Source organism: Anolis sagrei, chromosome 12 (assembly GCF_037176765.1).
Source record: "Anolis sagrei isolate rAnoSag1 chromosome 12, rAnoSag1.mat, whole genome shotgun sequence".
NCBI classification, from domain to species: Eukaryota; Metazoa; Chordata; class Lepidosauria; order Squamata; family Dactyloidae; genus Anolis; species Anolis sagrei.
In genome coordinates, this window is record NC_090032.1 from 11,514,235 (window position 1) to 11,535,090 (window position 20,856).

General features: G+C 48.3%; 1 protein-coding gene across 2 annotated transcripts in view; it reads left to right on the forward strand.

Moving 5' to 3' along the window:
- Window positions 1–7,848: 7,848 nt before the first annotated feature.
- Window positions 7,849–20,856, forward strand: part of LOC132764295 (death-associated protein kinase 2-like) — a 29,560-nt gene continuing 16,552 nt past the window's right edge. The window contains exons 1-2 of one of the 2 annotated variants that reach the window (XM_067472433.1): window positions 7,849–7,971; window positions 15,820–15,853. The gene's annotated coding sequence lies outside the window, so the exon portion shown is untranslated. The remainder of the gene's footprint in view (window positions 7,972–15,819; window positions 15,854–20,856) is intronic. The other variant, XM_060758228.2, reaches the window with a different exon arrangement.

Sequence of the window (20,856 nt, forward strand, 5' to 3'; positions counted from 1 at the left end):
ATATACCGCCACTCCCCAAAGGCTCGGAGCAGTTTACAATATACATATGTGAATCATCTATATATATAAAAATGCTCTGTGCATAATGAGTACCTTAGAAACAAAAGAACCAATGAACGAAATCACACCAAATTTGGTAACAAAACATCTCACAACACAAAGGAGTGACCATCACCTCAAAAATTATGATTTTGTCGTTTGAGAGTTGTAGTTGCTGGTATTTATAGTTCACCTACAATCAAAGAGCATTCTGAACTCCATCAACGATGGAATTGAACCAAACTTGGCACACAGAACTCCCATGACCAATGGAAAATACTGGAAGGGTTTGGTGGCCATTGACCTTGAGTTTGGGAGTTGTTGTTCACCTACATTCAGAGAGCACTGTGGACTCAAACAATGATGGATCAGGACCAAACTTGGCACAAGCTCTCAATACGGCCAAATATGAACACAGATGGAGTTTGGGGGAAATAGACCTTGACATTTGGGAGTTGTAGTCACTGGGATTCACAGTTCACCTACAATCAAAGAGCATTATGAACCCCACAAATGACAGAATTGGGGCAAACTTCCCACACAGAACTCCCATGACCAACAGAAAATACTTAAGGCCATCCAATCAAACTCCCTTCATCAGGGCAAGAAAACGTAATCAAAGCCCTCCTGACAAAGAGCCATCCAGCCATAGATAGAGATAGATAGATAGATAGATAGATAGATAGATAGATAGATAGATAGATAGATATGATTCACACACAGAGAGATATAGAATCATAGATTTAAAAGGGACCCCTAAAGAAGGATAACTATATGTTGCCTGTTCCAAGAGTGGGCAAACCAGACAATCAACACTTGACAAAGAAACACCAAGAAATGCTGTTTACCCACCAGCATAAAGACATTACATATATTAGAAACCAACACTTTAACATTATTTTCCAGATCAACAGACTGGGCCACAGCAACGTGTGGCAGGGGACAGCTAGTTACATTTAAAATCAAAGAAAAAATTCAATCAGCAAGATTCAAATGCCAGCCTAAATAAATAAGTTTTACAAGCTCTACGAAAAGATAGTAAGTCTCTGAGAGCTCGTGTTTCCGCTGGCAAGGCATTCCACAGGTAAGGAGTCACCACCGTGAATGCTCTACGCCTAGTAGGCATCAGGTGAAAGGTCCTAAAATTGGGAACTTCAAGGAGATTCTGATCGTCTGAATGGAGTGATCTTGGGGGGTTGGTAGGGGGTGAGGTGGTCCCTCAGGTACTCCGGCCCCAGCCCATATAAGGCCTTAAAGGTAAGAATCAGCACTTTGAAGGTAATCTGGTGCTTGATCGGCAACCAGTGCTGTTGCTGCAAGATTGGAGTGATATGACACCTCGCTGGGACCCCTACGAGAAGCCAGGTGGCAGCATTTTGCACTAGTTTTAAGTTTCCGGATCACTGATAAAGGCAGGCCTATGTAGGGGGCGTTACAGTAGTCCAACCTTGAGATGACCGTAGCCTGGATCACCGTGGCCAGGTTGTCCCTGGACAGATAGGGAGCCAGACGCCTAACCTGACGCAGATGGAAAAACGCGACTCTGCTTGCGGCGGAGGCCTGGGCCTCCATCGTCAGCAGAGGGTCTAAAAGGACTCCAAGACTCTTTACCAAAGATGACGGGCATAATGTCACGCCATCCAGGGTAGGCAACCAGATCACTCCTCCGTCCGGGCGACCCAACCGAAGGATCTCCGTCTTTGCTGGATTCACCCTCAACCTGCTGGCACGCAACCATCCAGTAACGGCCTCAAGGCGTTACAGTAGTCCAACCTTGAGATCACCGTAGCCTGGATCACCATGGCCAGGTTGTCCCTGGACAGATAGGGAGCCAGACACCTAACCTGACGCAGATGGAAAAATGCGACTCTGCTTGCGACGGAGGCCTGGGCCTCGGTCTCCATCGTCAGCAGAGGGTCTAAAAGGACTCCCAAACTCTTTACCAAAGATGACGGGCATAATGTCACGCCATCCAGGGTAGGCAACCGGATCACTCCTCCGTCCGGGCGACCCAACCAAAGGATCTCCGTCTTCGCTGGATTCACCCTCAACCTGCTGGCACGCAACCATCCAGTAACGGCCTCAAGGAAATTATCGGGTATGGAGTCAGGTCGGCCTTCTATCCTCAGAATATGGGCATGCATACTCTGCTGCTGAGTATGCATGCCCAATGTGAAACACATCTCACCACACTAAAACAGTAGATGTGGCTCTTAATGAGACATGCCGCATTATCACAGGGTGTCTGCGCCCCACACCACTGGAGAAATTACACTGCTTAGCCAGTATTGCACCACCTGACATCCGCCGGGAAGTAGCAGCCAATAGTGAAAGGACCAAGGCAGAGACATCTCCAGCTCATCCCCTGTTTGGGTATCAGCCAGCACGTCAACGACTTAAATCAAGACATAGTTTTCTTAGATCTACAGAGACACTTGCTGGAACACCTCAGCAAGCAAGAGTCCAAAAGTGGCAGGCCCAAACCCAGCACCTCAATCCATGGGTGATACCAGATGAGAGACTCCCCCCTGGGCACACAGAGGACTGGGCGACTTGGAAGGTGCTGAACAGACTGCGCTGTGGCACCACAAGATGCAGAGCCAATCTTAAGAAATGGGGCTACAGGGTGGAATCCACGGCATGCGAGTGCGGAGAAGAGCAAACCACTGACCACCTGCTGCAATGCAACCTGAGCCCTGCCACATGCACGATGGAGGACCTTCTTGCGGCAACACCAGAGGCACTCCCAAGTGGCCAGATACTGGTCAAAGGACATTTAACCAGCTACCAAATTTGCAAAATCTGTGTGTGTTTTTTTCTTTTCTTTTTCTTTTTAATCTGTGTGTTTGTTTTGCTCTGTTAGAATTGTAATATAATGGTATGGTTGCTGATGACACGATAATTAAATAAATAGTTGAGTGTCATCAGCATACTGATAGCACTCAAGCCCAAAGCCTCGCACAAGCTGGGCAAGTGGTCGCATATAGATGTTAAACAACAGGGGGGGGGGGAATGATAGCCCCCTGAGGGACCCCACATTCAAGAGGGGCCCTCTTAGAGAACAACCCTTCCCTCTCCACATGTTGGCCCCGCTTTTGAAGGAAAGAGGACAGCCATTTAAGGGCCATCCCCCTAATTCCAGCCATGGCTAAGTGGTGAATCAAAAGATTGTGGTCGACCATGAGGTCCAATGACACGAGTCCACAGTGCTCATCCTCCTTGATTCATCTGGCAGCGGAGCTGATCTGTAATGGAGACCAACATAGTCTCCGTCCCATGCCCCTTACAGAAGACACTAGGCATGTGCAGTCCATTTTAAAAAATGGTTCTAAATTGTGTTCAAAAGTAGGGGGCGCTTGCGCTTCATTTCTGAAATTCTTTCCGAATTTCTGGAGTAAAAAATTCGGAACTTTAATGAAACTTACGAATTTTCGTAAGTACTTCATTAACAGCAATCGCGATTGCGCGATACTGAAAACCTCACTGGCAGTCGGGGAAAATTCAGGGGCTCCTTTCTCCCTCACGTACTGGCTCGAGAGCAGTACGTGTGAAAAAGATCTTGGAGTCCTCGTGGACAACAAGTTAAACATGAGCCAGGAATGTGATGTGGCGGCAAAAAAAGCCAATGGGATTTTGGCCTGCATCAATAGGAGCATAGTGTCTAGATCTAGGGAAGTCATGCTACCCCTCTATTCTGCTTTGGTTAGACCACACCTGGAATATTGTGTCCAATTCTGGGCACCACAATTCAAGAGAGATATTGACAAGCTGGAATGTGTCCAGAGGAGGGCGACTAAAATGATCAAGGGTCTGGAGAACAAGCCCTATGAGGAGCGGCTTAGGGAACTGGGCATGTTTAGCCTGAAGAAGAGAAGGCTGAGAGGAGATATGATAGCCATGTATAAATATGTGAGAGGAAGCCACAGGGAGGAGGGAGCAAGCTTGTTTTCTGCTTCCTTGGAGACTAGGACGCGGAACAATGGCTTCAAACTACAAGAGAGGAGATTCCATCTGAACATTAGGAAGAACTTCCTGACTGTGAGAGCCGTTCAGCAGTGGAACTCTCTGCCCCGGAGTGTGGTGGAGGCTCCTTCTTTGGAAGCTTTTAAGCAGAGGCTGGATGGCCATCTGTCAGGGGTGATTTGAATGCAATATTCCTGCTTCTTGGCAGGGGGTTGGACTGGATGGCCTATGAGGTCTCTTCCAACTCTTTGATTCTATGATTCTATGATTCTATCCTGATGAAACTTGCTACAAGGGTAGAACACATTTACCACTGTTAGCCTGCAAAATTTCAAAATGTTTCACTTACCCACTGATTTTTGGGGGATTTTCAAAGTATTTATAAACATTTTTAAAAAGCAAAACTACAAGATTCTTGTGGGTTTTTTCGGGCTATAGGGCCATGTTCTAGAGGCATTTCTCCTGACGTTTCGCCTGCATCTATGGCAAGCATCCTCAGAGGTTGTGAGGTCTACAAGAGCTATCTCATTGAATTTTCAAGATAACCAGGGAGTACTGCCATCTGTTGAGGAGTTACGAAGGTGGAGGCATTACTTTTATTTAACCCTCATACTTCGCACTTTAACAACACAACTGTTCAATGCTAAGGCTTCCCGCCAAAATGGAACTGTAGAGGAGAGTCTACTGAACAAGCCAGTACCTGCTTACCAGTACTGCCATTTGTTGAGTTATGAAGGTGGAAACATTACTTTTCATTCAACCCTCATATATCTGTGGAATAATGCCCAGGGTGGGAGAAAAAACTCTTGTCTTTTGGGGGTATTTATTTATTTATTTACAGTTTTTATATTCCGCCCTTCTCACCCCGCAGGGGACTCACGGCGGATTACAGTGTACACATATATGGCAAACATTCAATGCCAATTTTTGACATACAAACATATACAGACATACACAGAGGCTATTTAACTTTTTCTGGCCGCCAGGGGAGCTGTCACTTTCATCATCCATCTGCGACACTGATGAAGCACTTCCGCATTCCCCGCATGCTTCCCCGCTGGAATGCTTTGCTGGAGTCTTCTTTATAGCCTCATAAATCAGTTAATTTAGCCTCCCCACACTTAGAATGATAGAATCAAAGAGTTGGAAGAGACCTCATGGGCCATCCAGTCCAACCCCCTGCCAAGAAGCAGGAATATTGCATTCAAATCACCCCTGACAGATGGCCATCCAGCCTCTGCTTAAAAGCTTCCAAAGAAGGAACCTCCACCACACTCCGGGGCAGAGAGTTCCACTGCTGAACGGCTCTCACAGTCAGGAAGTTCTTCCTCATGTTCAGATGGAATCTCCTCTCTTGTAGTTTGAAGCCATTGTTCCGAGTCCTAGTCTCCAAGGAAGCAGAAAACAAGCTTGCTCCCTCCTCCCTGTGGCTTCCTCTCACATATTTATACATGGCTATCATATCTCCTCTCAGCCTTCTCTTCTTCAGGCTAAACATGCCCAGTTCCCTAAGCCGCTCCTCATAGGGCTTGTTCTCCAGACCCTTGATCATTCTAGTCACCCTCCTCTGGACACATTCCAGCTTGTCAATATCTCTCTTGAACTGTGGTGCCCAGAATTGGACACAATATTCCAGATGTGATCTAACCAAAGCAGAATAGAGGGGTAGCATTACTTCCCTGGACCTAGACACTATGCTCCTCTTGATTTAGGCCAAAATCCCATTGGCTTTTTTTGCCGCCACATCACATTGTTGGCTCATGTTTAACTTGTTGTCCACGAGGACTCCAAGATCTTTTTCACACGTACTGCTCTCGAGCCAGGCATTGTCCCCCATTCTGTATCTTTGCATTTCATTTTTTCTGCCTAAGTGGAGTATCTTGCATTTGTCACTGTTGAACTTCATTTTGTTCTTGTGGGTTTTTTCGGGCTATAGAGCCATGTTCTAGAGGCATTTCTCCTGACGTTTCGCCTGCATCTATGGCAAGCATCCTCAGAGGTAGCTGAGGATGCTACCTCTGAGGATGCTTGTCATAGATGCAGGCGAAACGTCAGGAGAAATGCCTCTAGAACATGGCTCTATAGCCCGAAACAACCCACAAGAACCTAGTGATTCCAGCCATGAAAGCCTTCAACAATACATTGAACTTCATTTTGTTAGTTTTGGCCATTCATCTCTCTTTTTTTAAAGGTGGTACCTAATTTTCCTACTTGACAGATGCAACTGTCTTTCGGGTTGCAAAGGTCGACAACAGGCTACACACAATTGGTTGGAAACCCACTCCAACCTGGGCTGGCTTCAAACTCATGACCTTTTGGTCAGAGTGATCTTAATGCAGCTGACACTCACAATCCTGGTAGATGTGAATGTTTTAATTTGCCACCTTGATTAGCCTTTAATGGGCTAGCAGTTTCAAGTTGTGGCTTCTTACTGCCTGGGGGAATCCTTTGTTGAGAGGTGACTAGCTGTCCTTGATTGTTTCTTGTCTGGAGTTCCCCTGTTTTGGCTAGGGTTATGTTATGGGTGGAGGTCACCACAACATGAGGAACACTACAAAGGTTGAGGAACACTGGTTCCCCCCTGGGCCCGGTCCTGTTCAACATCTTTATTAATGACTTAGATGAAGGGCTAGAAGGCAGGATCATCAAGTTTGCAGACGACACCAAATTGGGAGGGATAGCCAATAGTCCAGAGGACAGGAGCAGAATTCAAAACGATCTTGACAGATTAGAGAGATGATTGGCCAAAACTAACAAAATGAAGTTCAACAGTGACAAATGCAAGATACTCCACTTTGGCAGAAAAAATGAAATGCAAAGATACAGAATGGGGGACAATGCCTGGCTCGAGAGCAGTACGTGTGAAAAAGATCTTGGAGTCCTCGTGGACAACAAGTTAAACATGAGCCAACAATGTGATGTGGCGGCAAAAAAAGCCAATGGGATTTTGGCCTGCATCAAGAGGAGCCTAGTGTCTAGATCTAAGGAAGTAATGCTACCCCTCTATTCTGCTTTGGTTAGACCACATCTGGAATACTGTGTCCAATTCTGGGCACCACAATTCAAGAGAGATATTGACAAGCTGGAATGTGTCCAGAGGAGGGCGACTAAAATGATCAAGGGTCTGGAGAACAAGCCCTATGAGGAGCGGCTTAGGGAACTGGGCATGTTTAGCCTGAAGAAGAGAAGGCTGAGAGGAGATATGATAGCCATGTATAAATATGTGAGAGGAAGCCACAGGGAGGAGGGAGCAAGCTTGTTTTCTGCTTCCTTGGAGACTAGGACGCAGTGGAACAATGGCTTCAAACTACAAGAGAGGAGATTCCATCTGAACATGAGGAAGAACTTCCTGACTGTGGGAGCCGTTCAGCAGTGGAACTCTCTGCCCCGGAGTGTGGTGGAGGCTCCTTCTTTGGAAGCTTTTAAGCAGAGGCTGGATGGCCATCTGTCAGGGGTGATTTGAATGCAATATTCCTGCTTCTTGGCAGAATGGGGTTGGACTGGATGGCCCAGGAGGTCTCTTCCAACTCTTTGATTCTATGATTCTATGCTCTAAAGTTGTGAGCCTTTGGGCCACCTCATGGGAGTGAAGAGAGGGATGTGGAAGCTCTGGCTTGGCGAGAAGATCCAAGCTCCCTTTTGAATGTCTCCCTTCTGGCCAATCTTCAGGGATTGCTTGGACCCTTTGGAGAGATCAGCAGCGAGACAAGCCTCAAGGGCATGGGATGGGGTGAGGGTTGGTTTCCAAGCGGCAGGGAGTTCCGCAGATCCGGCTTTCCACTCTCGGGAGGGGTGGGGACAAAGGGGAGGCTCCTAAGACAACCCATCCTCTTTTGGGCAGTGGCTTAGGAAGGAGGGAGGCGCCCAGCCAGAGCAAAACCGAGGCAGACGACACTCAGCAGGAGCCTTTCCTTCCTCCTTCCCTTTCCTCTGGACCAGCCAGATCTTCCCTCCCGCCTTCCCTGCAAGGTAGGCTCACTCTTTGACTCGACTCATTGTACACAGAGCCTGATTAGCCATCTGTTTACAACGAGGGCTTGAATTGGATCCCCCTCCTTGGCAGAATGGATGGCCTTTGGGGGTCCCTTCCCTTTCCAGGATTCAGAGACTGGGTGGCTATCTGTCAGGAGGGCTTTGATGGTGCAGTATTTCCCTTCCTAGCAGGACAGGGTGAGACTGGATGGCCCTTGGGGGTCCCTTCCCATTCCAGGATTCAGAGACTAGATGGCTATCTGTCGGGAGGGCTTTGGTGGTGAAGTATTTCCCTCCCTGGCAGGACAGGGTGAGACTGGATGACCCTGGGGGGGGGGGGGGTCCATTCCCATTCCAGGACTCAGAGACTGATTGGCTGTCTGTCGGGAGGGCTTTGATGGTGAAGTATTTCCCTTTCTGGCAGGACAGGGTGAGCCAGGATGGCCCTTGGGAATCCCTTCCCATTCCAGGATTCAGATACTAGATGGCTATCTGTCGGGAGGGCTTTGATGGCAAAGTATTTCCCTTCCTATTAGGACAGGGTGAGACAGGATGGCCTTTGGGGATCCCTTCCAATTCCAGGATTCAGATACTAGATGGCTATCTTTCGGGAGGGGTTTGGTGGCGAAGTATTTCCCTTCCTGGCAGGACAGGGTGAGACAGGATGGCCCTTGGGGGGGTCCCTTCCCATTCCAGGACTCAGAGACTGGGTGGCTATCTGTCGGGAGGGCTTTGGTGGCGAAGTATTTCCCTTCCTATCAGGACAGGGTGAGACTGCATGGGCTTTAGGGGTCCCTTCCCATTCCAGGGCTCAGATACTAGATGGCTGTCCGGAGGGCTTTGACTGTGAAGTATTTCCCTTTCTGACGGGACAGGGTGAGACAGGATGGATGTTGGGGGTCCCTTCCCATTCCAGGACTCAGAGACTGGACGGCCTTCTGTCGGGAGGACTTTGATGGTGCAGTATTTCCTTCCTGGCAGCACAGGGTGCGACTGGATGGGCTTTAGGGGTCCCTTCCCATTCCAGGACTCAGAGACTGGACGGCCTTCTGTCGGGAGGACTTTGATGGTGCAGTATTTCCTTCCTGGCAGGACAGGGTGCGACTGGATGGGCTTTAGGGGTCCCTTCCCATTCCAGGACTCAGAGACTGGACGGCCTTCTGTCGGGAGGGCTTTGATGGTGCAGTATTTCCTTTACTGGCAGGACAGGGGTGCGACAGGATGGCCCTTGGGGATCCCTTCCCATTCCAGGACTCAGAGACTGGGTGGCTATCTATCGGGAGGGCTTTGATGGTGCAGTATTTCCCTTCCTGGATGGGCTTTAGGGGTCCTTTCCTATTCCAGGGCTCAGCGAGACTGGACGGCCTTCTGTCGGGAGGGCTTTGATGGTGCAGTATTTCCTTTACTGGCAGGACGGGGGTGTGATAGGATGGCCCTTGGGGATCCTTTCCCATTCCAGGATTCAGAAACTGGGTGGCTATCTGTCGGGAGGGCTTTGATGGTGCAATATTTCCCTTCCTATCAGGACAGGGTGAGACTGGATGGGCTTTAGGGGTCCCTTCCCAATCTAGGATCCTAGGACAAGGCTTCCTGGGTCTCTCCATGTGTTTTGTCCCAAGCTGCAGAGCTTCTCCTTTCTATGGGGGCCAAAGGGGACCCTTTTTTCTCGCCCTCCCTTCTTCCCAATCTATGGTTGGGAGCCTCTTTGGCGTGAAATGCCAGAAAAACATGACTCAGGCATACAAAAATGCGTTGCGTCCCCCCCCCTTTCCCAGTCCCCTCCCATCTATGTGGGACGAGCTGGAAGGCAGTCAAGATGCTCCCAGGCGTGGGACCCCTTGTTTACGCCAGAAGCAAACCTTTCCAGAAAGGCTCTTCTTCTCATCCCAACGAAGCCAACCAACCCTGGAGTCCTTCCTGGGCTTCTTGGGATTCCGTATTGGGTGCCAAGGTCCTCAGCCCCCCTCCCTTCACCCTCCTCGTTTTGGCTGGAAGGAGGCAAGTCAGACATCAGGAATCCATCAAGTCTTCTTGCAACAGCCTCCCTTGGGGAGCATCTGGGGTCAGCTCTCCTCCTTTTGTCAGGAATGTCAGGCTCTTTCTCTGCCTTTAGCCAGTGGTTCCCAACCTTTTTTTGACCAGGGACCATTTGACTAGGGACCAATTTGACCAGGGACCAATTTGATCAGGGACTACTTTGACCAGGGACTACCTTCACCATGGACCCCTTCACCAGGGACTTCTTTGACCAGGGACAACTTCACCAGGGACGACTTGACCAGGGACCTATTTGACCAGGGACTATTTTAACCAGGGTCTAACTTGACCAGGGACCACTTTGACCAGGGACCACTTTGACCAGGGACCACTTGACCAGGGACCACTTGATCAGGGACACTTGACTAGGAACCACCAGACCAGGGACCACTTGACCAGGGACTACTTGATCAGGGACCACTTAACCAGGGACCACCAGACCAGGGACCACTTGACCAGGGACCACTTTGACCAGGGACCACTTTGACCAGGGACTACTTTGACCAGGGACCACTTTGACCAGAGACCACTTTGACCAGGGACCATTGACCAGGAACCACTCGACCAGGGACTACTTTGACTAGGGACTACCTTGACCAGGGACTACTTTGACCAGGGACTTCTTTGAACAGGGACAACTTGATCAGGGACCACTTGACCAGGGACCAATTTGACCAGGGACTACTTGACCTGGGACCACTTTGACCGGGGACCACTTTGACCAGAGACCAATGTGACCAGGGACCACTTTGACCAGGGACCACTTGACCAGGGACTACTTTGATCAGGGACCAATTTGACCAGGGACCACTTTGACCAGGGACCACTTTGACCAGGGACCACTTTGACCAGGGACCACTTGACCAGGGACCATTGACCAGGGACTACTTTGACCAGGGACTACTTTGACCAGGGACTACTTTGACTAGGGACTACCTTGACCAGGGACTTCCTTGACCAGGGACAACGTGACCAGGGATCACTTGACCAGGGACGACTTTGACCAGGGGCTACTTTGACCAGGGACCACTTTGACCAGGGACTACTTTGATCAGGGACCACTTTGACCAGGGACCAATGTGACCAGGGACAAATTTGACCAGGGACCACTTTGACCAGGGACCACTTGACCAGGGACCACTTTGATCAGGGACCAATTTGACCAGGGACCACTTTGACCAGGGACCACTTTGACCAGGGACCACTTGACCAGGGACCATTGACCAGGGACTACTTTGACCAGGGACTACTTTGACCAGGGACTACTTTGACTAGGGACTACCTTGACCAGGGACTTCCTTGACCAGGGACAACGTGACCAGGGATCACTTGACCAGGGACGACTTTGACCAGGGGCTACTTTGACCAGGGACCACTTTGACCAGGGACTACTTTGATCAGGGACCACTTTGACCAGGGACCAATGTGACCAGGGACAAATTTGACCAGGGACCACTTTGACCAGGGACCACTTGACCAGGGACCACTTTGACCAGGGGCTACTTTGACCAGGGACCACTTTGACCAGGGACTACTTTGACAACGGACCACTTTGACCAGGGACCATTGACCAGGGGCTACTTTGACTAGGGACCACTTTGACCAGGGACCACTTGATCAGGGCCCACTTGACCAGGGACCACTTGATCAGGGACCATTTTGACTAGGGACCACTTTGACCAGGGACTTCTTTGACCAGGGACTACTTTGACCAGGGACTACTTTGACAACAGACCACTTTGACCAGGGACCACTTTGACCAGGGACTGCTTTGACCAAGGACCACTTTGACCAGGGACCACTTTGACCAGGGACCACTTTGACCAGGGACCACTTTGACCAGGGACCACTTTGACCAGGGACCACTTTGACCAGGGACCACTTTGACCAGGGACCACTTTGACCAGGGACCATTGACCAGGGGCTACTTTGACCAGGGACCACTTTGACCAGGGACCACTTGACCAGGGACCACTTGACCAGGGACCACTTTGACCAGGGACCATTGACCAGGGACCACTTTGACCAGGGACCACTTGACCAGGGACCACTTTGACCAGGGACCACTTGATCAGGGCCAACTTGACCAGGGACCACTTGATCGGGGACCATTTTGACCAGGGACCACTTTGACCAGGGACCACTTTGACCAGGGACCACTTTGACCAGGGACCACTTTGACCAGGGACCACTTTGACCAGGGACCACTTGATCAGGCACTACTTTAACCAGGGACCACTTGGCCAGGGACCACTTTGACCAGGGACCTCTTGACCAGGGACCACTTGATCAGGGCCCACTTGACCAGGGACCACTTGATCAGGGACCATTTTGACTAGGGACCACTTTGACCAGGGACTTCTTTGACCAGGGACTACTTTGACCAGGGACTACTTTGACAACAGACCACTTTGACCAGGGACCACTTTGACCAGGGACTGCTTTGACCAAGGACCACTTTGACCAGGGACCACTTTGACCAGGGACCACTTTGACCAGGGACCACTTTGACCAGGGACTACTTTGACAACGGGCCACTTTGACCAGGGACCACTTTGACCAGGGACCACTTTGACCAGGAACCACTTGACCAGGGACCATTGACCAGGGGCTACTTTGACCAGGGACCACTTTGACCAGGGACCACTTTGACCAGGGACCACTTTGACCAGGGACCACTTTGACCAGGGACCACTTTGACCAGGGACTACTTTGACAACGGGCCACTTTGACCAGGGACCACTTTGACCAGGGACCACTTTGACCAGGAACCACTTGACCAGGGACCATTGACCAGGGGCTACTTTGACCAGGGACCACTTTGACCAGGGACCACTTTGACCAGGGACCACTTTGACCAGGGACCACTTTGACCAGGGACCACTTTGACCAGGAACCACTTGACCAGGGACCATTGACCAGGGGCTACTTTGACCAGGGACCACTTTGACCAGGGACCACTTTGACCAGGGACCACTTTGACCAGGGACCACTTTGACCAGGGACTACTTTGACAACGGGCCACTTTGACCAGGGACCACTTTGACCAGGGACCACTTTGACCAGGAACCACTTGACCAGGGACCATTGACCAGGGGCTACTTTGACCAGGGACCACTTTGACCAGGGACCACTTTGACCAGGGACCACTTTGACCAGGAACCACTTTGACCAGGAACCACTTGACCAGGGACCATTGACCAGGGGCTACTTTGACCAGGGACCACTTTGACCAGGGACCACTTTGATCAGGGACCACTTGACCAGTGACTACTTGACTAGAGACCACTTTGACCAGGGACCACTCTCCAAAATCAAATCAACTTTAGATTGATATTATTATTATTATTATTATTATTATTATTATTATTATTATGAGAAACACAACAAACTAGTACACAGCAAACAAGGTCACCATGCTGGCTGTTGTACTGTATCACACTCTGGACACTTTCCAAGTGTCTAGGACTATGTGATGTATCGGCAAATAATGTGTGCAGATCCGACTGGCAACTGGCAGATGGTGATTTTGTCAGCGCCGATTGTGTTTAAGTGCAGGCCACCACTGCGACCCCCTTGACTGGCTTGTGCCAGAGTCTTTGCAGTTCAATCCTTGTATTGTTTTAGCTTTTCCATTTGTTTCTCTTCAATTCTGCTGTCGCCTGGGATTGCAACATCGACAATCCATGCTTTGGGTTGTTGTAGGTTTTTTTCAGAATATATGGCCATGTTCTAGAGGCTTTTTCTCCTGATGTTTCACCTGCATCTATGGCAAGTATCCTCAGAGATTTTGAGGATGCTTGCCATAGATGCAGGCGAAATGTTAGGAGAAAATACCTCTAGAACATGGCCATATATCCCGAAAAAAACCTACAACAACCCAGTGATTCCAGCCATGAAATCCTTCAGCAATAAATTGTGAGGTCAGGAGTCTTGTGCTCCAAAGTTTGGTTCAATTCCATCGTTGGTGAAGTTCAGAATCTTCTTTGATTGTAGGTGAACTATAAATCCCAGCAACTACAACTCCCAAATGACAAAATCAATATCCCCCCAACCCCACCAGTATTTAAATTTGGGTGCATCAGGTATTTGTGCCAAATTTGGTCCAGTGAATGAAAATACATCCTGAATATCAGATATTTTACATAGAATCATAGAATCAAAGAGTTGGAAGAGACCTCATGGGCCATCCAGTCCAACCCCCTGCCAAGAAGCAGGAATATTGCATTCAAAGCACCCCTGACAGATGGCCATCCAGCCTCTGCTTAAAAGCTTCCAAAGAAGGAGCCTCCACCACACTCCGGGGCAGAGAGTTCCACTGCTGAACGGCTCTCACAGTCAGGAAGTTCTTCCTCATGTTCAGATGGAATCTCCTCTCTTGTAGTTTGAAGCCATTGTTCCGCGTCCTAGTCTCCAAGGAAGCAGAAAACAAGCTTGCTCCCTCCTCCCTGTGGCTTCCTCTCACATATTTATACATAGCTATCATATCTCCTCTCAGCCTTCTCTTCTTCAGGCTAAACATGCCCAGTTCCCTAAGCCGCTCCTCATAGGGCTTGTTCTCCAGACCCTTGATCATTTTAGTCGCCCTCCTCTGGACACATTCCAGCTTGTCAATATCTCTCTTGAATTGTGGTGCCCAGAATTGGACACAATATTCCAGATGTGGTCTAACCAAAGCAGAATAGAGGGGTAGCATTACTTCCTTAGATCTAGACACTATGCTCCTATTGATGCAGGCCAAAATCCCATTGGCTTTTTTTGCCGTCACATCACATTGTTGGCTCATATTTAACTTGTTGTCCACGAGGACTCCAAGATCTTTTTCACACGTCCTGCTCTCGAGCCAGGCGTCCCCCATTCTGTATCTTTGCATTTCATTTTTTCTGCCAAAGTGGAGTATCTTGCATTTGTCCCTGTTGAACTTCATTTTGTTAGTTTTGGCCCATCATCTCTCTAATCTGTCAAGATCATTTTGAATCCTGCTCCTGTCCTCTGGACTATTGGCTATCCCTCCCAATTTGGTGTCGTCTGCAAACTTGATGATCCTGCCTTCTAGCCCTTCATCTAAGTCATTAATAAAGATGTTGAACAGGACCGGGCCCAGGACGGAACCCTGCGGCACTCCACTCGTCACTTCTTTCCAAGATGAAGAGGAAGCATTAGTGAGCACTCTCTGTGTTCGTCCACTTAACCAATTCCAGATATGATAACATGATAACAGTAGCAAAATTACAGTTATGAAGTAGCAACAAAAAATAATTTTATGGTTGGGGGTCACCACACCATGAAGAACTGTATTAAGGGGTCTCGGCATTAGGAAGGTTGAGAAACACTGCGCTAAAGGGACTCAGGGCGGCTCACAAAAGCACTCCGGAGTGCCACACTTAAAATAAACAATGCATGACTGGACTTACCTTTACCTTTACCTTTTACCCCTATAGAAGTGACATTGCAAAAGGACATGCTCTCTCCATTTCACATGGACTTCCTTACAACTCTTCCTTCCCGAAAACGGCATCACCCTTTTCCACCTTCCCTTTTTGCCTAGGCTTTGAGGATGCTTTGTGTGTTTTGGGGGGGGGGGGGGGGGGCAACAGAGTAGGAATGTTGTCCAACCTGCTCTCCTATTGCCAGCTCTTCTTTCCCTCTCCACCTTTTCAGGTGTGCCAATATTCCTCCTCTGTGTGTACATGTGTTTGTAAGGGGAGGTGCCTTCCTTTGGGTCTCCTGGGGAGGAGGAAGTGACCGGAGAGGCAGAGGGAACTTCTGACACCGCCCTCTCCATATTTACCTTCTCCTCCCCTTTAGGTGCCCCTTAGGGAAGCAGGGCTCCGGTGGACAGGTAAGCCGGCCTTGGGCGATCGATAGGAGACCCCTTATTCCTCCCCTGGAAACACACCACCCCCTAAGTCCACACTCAATGGAGGGCTGCAAAGGGAGTGGGAGGAAATGTCGTGGTGTTTTTGCAGTGGAGCCCCACTTCCTGGAAAAGGGGTGGTTGTAAGATTGGCTGGCTCCCCGCATTCTTATGGAGAGTAGTTGGCCCGAGGGCCTCCCCAAAAGAGGAAGTGGCTTCCTTCGCACTGGTGGAACAGCTAGAACTGGTTCGAGCCTAAGCCGGAGTTTTATTTATTTATTTGTCATGTCCGAAGCGAATTGAGACTACTGTTATAATGGACAGAAAATCCACAAACAAAGTTAAAAACTTGGCATTGTACTAAATGTCCTTTGACCAGAAGCTGGCCACTTGGAGTGCCTTTGGTGTCGCTGTGAGAAGGTCCACCACTGTGCATGTGGCAGGGCTCAGGCTGCATTGTAGTAAGTGGTCTCTGAGTTGGTCTTCTCCACACTCGCATGTCGTAGACTCTACTTTATAGCCTCATTTCTTAAGATTAGCTTTGAATCTAGTGGTACCAGTTTGTTCATAGAATCATAGAATCAAAGAGTTGGAAGAGACCTCATGGACCATCCAGTCCAACCCCATTCTGCCAAGAAGCAGGAATATTGCATTCAAATCACCCCTGACAGATGGCCATCCAGCCTCTGTTTAAAAGCTTCCAAAGTAGGAGCCTCCACCACACTCCAGGGCAGAGAGTTCCACTGCTGAACGGCTCTCACAGTCAGGAAGTTCTTCCTCATGTTCAGATGGAATCTCCTCTCTTGTAGTTTGAAGCCATTGTTCCACGTCCTAGTCTCCAAGGAAGCAGAAAACAAGCTTGCTCCCTCCTCCCTGTGGCTTCCTCTCACATATTTATACATGGCTATCATATCTCCTCTCAGCCTTCTCTTCTTCAGGCTAAACATGCCCAGTTCCCTAAGCCGCTCCTCATAGGGCTTGTTCTCCAGACCCTTGATCATTTTAGTCGCCCTCCTCTGGACACATTCCAGCTTGTCAATATCTCTCTTGAATTGTGGTGCCCAGAATTGGACACAATATTCCAGATTGTTCAGCACCTTCCAAGTCACCTGGTCTTCTGTGTGCCCAGGAGGGAGTTTCTTACCCGGTAGAATCATAGAATCCTAGAGTTGGAAGAGACCTCATGCGCCATCCAGTCCAATCCCCTGTCAATTTATTTATTTGTCGTATCAGGGCAACCAGTCAATTATATTACAATAGCTGTCCCCTGCCACGCGTTGCTGTGGCCCAGTTGATCTGGAAAATAAAGTAATGAGAAAGTGTTGGTTTCTAATATATGTGATTTCTTTCTGCTTGTGGGTAAACAGTATTCCTTGCCGTTTCTTTGTCAGTGTTGCTGTGGAGAGTGTCTGGTTTGCCCACCCTGGAACATGCAAGATATCCTTGTTCTTCTTTAAGGGTCCCTTTCCAATCTATGATCTGTGTGTGTGTGAATCATATCTATCTATCTATCTATCTATCTATCTATCTATCAATCTATCTGGATGGCTCTTTGTCAGGAGGACTTTGATTACATTTTCTTGCTCTGTTGAAGGGAGTTGGACTGGATGGCCTTAAGTATTTTCTTTTGGTCATGGGGGTTCTGTGTGGGAAGTTTGCCCCAATTCTGTCGTTCGTGGGGTTCAGAATGCTCTTTGATTGTAGGTGAACTGTGAATCCCAGTGACTACAACTCCCAAATGTCAAGGTCTGTTTTCCCCAAACTCCATCTATGTTCATATTTGGGCATATTGAGAGCTTGTGCCAAGTTTGGTCCAGATCCATCATTGTTTGAGTTCACAGTGCTCTCTGGATGTAGGTGAACTACAACTCCCAAACTCAAGGTCAATGCCTATCAAACCCTTCCAGTATTTTCTGTTGGTCACGGGAGTCCTGTGTGCCAAGTTTGGTTCAATTCCATCATTGGTGAAGTTCAGAATACTCTTTGATTGTAGGTAAACTATAAATCCCAGCAACTGCAACTCCCAAATGACAAAATCATAATTTTTGAGTTATGGTCACTCCTTGCGTTGTGAGACATTTTGTTGCCAAATTTGGTGTGATTTCGTTCATTGGTTCTTTTGTTTTTAAGGTACTCATTATGCTCAGAGCATTTTATATATATATAGATTTCTAACAGAACAAAGCAAACAAACAGACAAAATACAAAATGTGTGAGTTTAGTAGTTGATTAAATGTCCTTTGACCAGTAGCTGGCCACTTGGAGTGCCTCTGGTGTTGCTGCAAAAAGGTCCTCCATTGTGCATGTGGCAGGGCTCAGGGTGTATTGCAGCAGGTGGTCAGTGGTTTGTTCCTCTCCCCTGCCAAGAAGCAGGAATATAGCATTCAAATCACCCCTGACAGATGGCCATCCAGGCTCTGTTTAAAAGCTTCCAAAGAAGGAGCCTCCACCACACTCCGGGGCAGAGAGTTCCACTGCTGAACAGCTCTCACAGTCAGGAAGTTCTTCCTCATGTTCAGATGGAATCTCCTCTCTTGTAGTTTGAAGCCATTGTTCCATTGCGTCCTAGTCTCCAGGGAGGCAGAAAACAAGCTTGCTCCCTCCTCCCTGTGACTTCCTCTCACATATTTATACGTGGCTCCTCTCAGCCTTCTCTTCTTCAGGCTAAACATGCCCACTCTTTAAGCCACTCTTCATAGGGCTCGTTCTCCAGACCCTTGATCATTTCAGTCGCCCTTCTCTGGACACATTCCAGCTTGTCAATTATCAGTTGTGGTGCCCAGAATTGGACACAATATTCCAGATGTGGTGTAACCAACGCGGAATAGAGCATGGGGAGCAGGACTTCCCTAGATCTAGACACTAGGCTCCTCTTGATGCAGGCCAAAATCCCATTGGCTTTTTTTGCCGGTGCATCACATTGTTGGCTCATGTTTAACTTGTTGTCCACAAGGACCCCACGATCTTTTCCACACGTACTGCTCTCGAGCCAGGCATTGTCCCCCATTCTGTATCTTTGCATTTCGTTTTTTCTGCCTAATTGGAGTATCTTGCATTTGTCACTGTTGAACTTTGTTTTGTTAGTTTTGGCCCATCATCTCTCTAATCGTTTTGAATTCTGCTCCTGACTTCTGCAATCTTGTCTATCCCTCCCAATTTGGTGTCGTCTGCAAACTAGATGATCCTGCCTTCAAAAAAAGAGATCAGATGAGTCTGGCATGACTTGTTTTTGATAAATCCATGTTGACTATTAGCGATGACTGCATTTGTTTCTAAGTGTTTGCAGACTGCTTCCTTAACAATCTTTTCCAGAATCTTGCCCGGTATCGACGTGAGGCTGACCGGACAGTAATTGTTTGGGTCATTTGTTTGGGTCATCCTTTTTTCCCTTCTTGACGATTGGGACCACATTGGCCCTCCTCCAATCTGCTGGAACTTCTCCCGTTCTCCGAGAACTCTCAAAGATGATTGCCAATGGTTCCAAGATGACTTCTGCTAGTTCCTTCAGTACTCTTGGGTGTAGTTGATCTGGCCCTGAAAGGGGGACTTGAACTCATTTAGAGCAGCCAGGTATTCCTGGACGACTTGTTTCCCAATTTGGGGTGGGATGTCCTCTAATCCCTCACCCACTCCATCTTGCTGAGATTGAAGATGACTTTTTTTTTTTAGAAGACTGAGGCAAAGAAGGCATTATGTAGTTCTGCCTTTTCTCTATCCCCTGTCAGCATTGAATCATAGAATCATAGAATCAAAGAGTTGGAAGAGACCTCATGGGCCATCCAGTCCAACCCCATTCTGCCAAGAAGCAGGAATATTGCATTCAAATCACCCCTGACAAATGGCCATCCAGCCTCTGCTTAAAAGCTTCCAAAGAAGGAGCCTCCACCACACTCCGGGGCAGAGAGTTCCACTGCTGAACGGCTCTCACAATCAGGAAGTTCTTCCTCATGTTCAGATGGAATCTCCTCTCTTGCATTCCCACATCTTCTCCTCGGCCCTATCGCCTCCTTGTTCTTCCTTTTTCTACTGACATAAGAAAAGAAGCCCTTTTAATTGTTTTTAATATCCCTGGCAAGCCTGAGGTCATTTTGTGCTTTAGCTTTGCAGACCTTTTTCCTACAGGTGTTGGCTATTTGTTTGAATTCTTCTTTGGTGATTTCTCCCTTTTTCCACTTCTTGTGCATGTCTCTTTTGAGTCTTAGCACAGTTAGAAGTTCTTTGGACATCCATTCTGGCTTCTTTGCACTTGTCCTATTTTTTCTCTTTATTGGTACTGTTTGCAGTTGCAATTGGTATCAGTCACTGATTGAGGTTCTGGGTTTTAGCCTGTCACTTTTGGACTCTAGCTTGCTGAGGTGTTCCTGCAAGCATCTCTGTAGATATTAGGAAGCTATTTCTTAATTTAAGACTTGTTGGTTGATATCCCAAACAGAGGATGGGCCGGAGATGTCACTCCCTTGGTCCTTTCATTACTGGCTGCTACTTCCCAACGGATGTCAGGTGGTGCAGTACCAGCTAAACAGAATAATTTATCCAGCAGTGTAGGGCGTAGACATATTGTGATAGTGCAGCATGTCTCATTAAGAGCTGCATACACTGTTTTAATGTAGTGAGATGTGTTCCACACTGGGCATGCGTATTCAGCAGCAGAGTAGCAAAGCACAAGGGCAGATGCCTTCACTGTGTCTGGTAGTGATCCCCAGGTTGTGCCAATTGGTTTTCCTATGGTATTATTTCTAACACCCACTTTTTGCTTGATATTCAAGCAGTGCTTCTTATAAGTCAGAGCACAGTCCAGAGTGACTCCCAGATATTTGGGTTTGCTGCAATGCTCCAGTGGGATTCCTTCCCAGGCCTTCCTCAGCGCTCGAGATGCTTGTCTGTTCTTAAGATGGAAAGCACACATTTGCATTTTAGATGGATTAGGAATCAGCTGGTTTCCCCTGTAATAGGCAGTAAGATCACCTAAAGCTTCAGAGAGCTTCTGT